We start from the raw sequence: 2,869 nt of genomic DNA, 5'->3' as shown, positions 1-2,869 counted from the left end.
AATGAAAGTTGAATGCATTATTTAAGTATCATGTGTGATACCATGATGGTGTTTTGTGTTTGCATGAATGACTCTGTGCAACTTAATTATATGCATGTCTGCACTATGTCTGTAGGCTACTTTCTGTACTGGAACCTCCTGACACCAAGACGAATTCCTTGGCAATAAAGCTCTTTCTGATTCTGATGAAAATGCAAATTCAATCTCTGAACGCAGGTGGCGCTTATAGAACAGTAGCAATATAGCGTTTCCTGGGTAATTACTGTGCGCAGCGCTGCACTTATTGACACTCCTTTAATATGTTTTTAAACAAAGGTAAGAGGAAAAAGAAAATGCCATTGAAACTTTTCTGAAGAAAAGGCAGCACCCGCAGCAGTTTCGGCACAGGCCCAGGTGCAGGTCATCCCCACAGGCACCGCCACAACCGCACAGGTGGTGCAACAGAAGCTCCTCCAGCAGCAGGTTGTTACGGCAGCAGCACCCTCCCCTCAAATCCAGATCCCGCCGCCACACAGTCTGGCCCAGGGTTCAGTTCTCCTCAGAAATACATCCATATTAACCCTCCACCCTAATTCCATAATTATGATTTTCTTTCAGTATTTTGAGCATCGCAAACAATGAATATGTTCTGTCTGGTACAGTATTTTCTCTGCTTGCGTGACTATTCTCTCCTCTTTGTGTCCGTCTTCAGTGCATCTGTCTTAAAGATAATATATAATGATGATCACTACGTTTGTGTTACCGAATTGCATCCTGTCAGGAATAACCTGTCCGCGCTGTTTTTAACCTGGTCATTTTTGATTACTGTCAGTTATGCTGGCGTTGCCAGATATTGAAAAACAAACAAAACAATCTACAAATAAATAAACCGCAATGAGTCCAAATCTTGAGTTATGGAAATAATATAAAGATATCGCTGTCCCTAACTTGCAACCTCCCACTTTATTCACTTCCTAAATTAAGTGGGGGGAAAAAAGGCAGCGGCTATTTGCAGTAAGTGTAAATAGCAGTATTTTTAACAATATGCTATTTACACTAAGTGCAGATAGCAATAGATTATATTCACACTGTTAAAATAGCAGGATTTTCTGCTAGTTATACTACTTATTGCAAATAGTGGCAATTATCTGCACCTCAGTATTATAGTACGTTATAAAACAGAATGCAGTAACAACGTATTGAAATGGATGGATGCCACCTTATTGGGACAATAAAGCCCTCCCTAACCCTACCCGATACTTTATTTTCAACTTTTTGATTGTTTCCTTCATTTTTATTGAAAATAAATGCCTTTCCGATGTGATATGAGATTTGAAAAGGAAGAAAAAAAGTTCGGATTCGAACCCGGGTCGATCACGTCAAAAAAACTATGGTGTGTACTTTACCATCTATGCCACTGAAGCTGATGATTGACTACCGTCTTTTATAGTGTTGACTATACCTATAACACATTTGTGGGTGGAACTACTGTAAATAGCCTCTATCAACAAGGCGGGCTATTTGCACTTAGTGTAAATAGACACTCCGAAAAAAAAAATCCATGGACGCGCATAATACGTGTATCTGGCAACACGACTGAGGCTGAGCCCGCAATCACAACTCGCTCAAGGGATGAGGCCATGTAACCGTTTCACAATGATAATATATATTTTTTTAATCCAAATAGCTTGCTGAAATACTTATGCGGCCACCTCATCTACTTCACCCATGCTGATCATGATCTGTCCCAGTGACCCTGATCGCGCCTGACCTGCCTTCCGTTTCCATTATACTCTCTCTCAGTGGAGGGCTGCAGTGGTGGTTGACTTTCTACAACTTTCTCCCATCTCCCGACTGCATCTCTGGAGCTCAGCCACAGTGATCTTTGGGTTCTTCTTTACCTCTCTCACCAAGGCTCTTGTCCCCTGATAGCTCAGTTTGGCCGGACGGCCATCTCTAGGAAGGGTTCTGGTCGTCCCAAACGTCTTCCATTTAAGGATTATGGAGGCCACTGTGCTCTTAGGAACCTTAAGTGCAGCAGAAATTTTTTTATAACCTTCGTCAGATCTGTGCCTTGCCACAATTCTGTCTCTGAGCTCTTCAGGCAGTTCCTTTGACCTCATGATTCTCATTTGCTCTGACATGCACTGTGAGCTGTAAGGTCTTATATAGACAGGTGTGTGGCTTTCCTAATCAAGTCCAATCAGTATAATCAAACACAGCTGGACTCAAATGAAGGTGTAGAACCATCTCAAGGATGATCAGAAGAAATGGACAGCACCTGAGTTAAATATATGAGTGTCACAGCAAAGGGTCTGAATACTTAGGACCATGTGATATTTCAGTTTTTCTTTTTTAATAAATCTGCAAAAATGTCAACAATTCTGTGTTTTTCTGTCAATATGGGGTGCTGTGTGTACAGAATGAATTATGGCTTGTACGGCCCCTCATAAAGTAAACAAGTCTTGTCTTACATAATTTTGCTTTAGGTCAAGGAAACAAAAAAACAAGCCAAACAACTATATATACCATACATAGATAATAATAATAATAATAATAATAATAAATATACACTTCTTTATATTCTCTAACATACAAATGTTTGGGGTTGGTAAGTTTATATATACATAAAGGGCTCATTCATTCATCATATATATATATATAATATTTTTATTCATCAAGGGCACATTAAATTGGTCAAAAGTGACAGTAAAAAGACTTATAACATTACAAATGTTTTCTATTTCAAATAAATTATGTTATTTAGAACTTTCTATTCATCCAAAAAATCTTTAAAAAAAATGAAAATTCAGCTTTGCATCGGAGGAATAAATTAGAAAACAGCTATTGTAAACACACACACACACACACATATATATATATATATATA

Source organism: Sinocyclocheilus grahami, unplaced genomic scaffold (assembly GCF_001515645.1).
Source record: "Sinocyclocheilus grahami isolate Dianchi unplaced genomic scaffold, SAMN03320097.WGS_v1.1 scaffold241.1, whole genome shotgun sequence".
In the NCBI taxonomy this organism is placed as follows: Eukaryota; Metazoa; Chordata; class Actinopteri; order Cypriniformes; family Cyprinidae; genus Sinocyclocheilus; species Sinocyclocheilus grahami.
The sequence above is the reverse complement of the archived record's forward strand: the minus strand, read 5'-3'. Positions refer to the sequence as shown.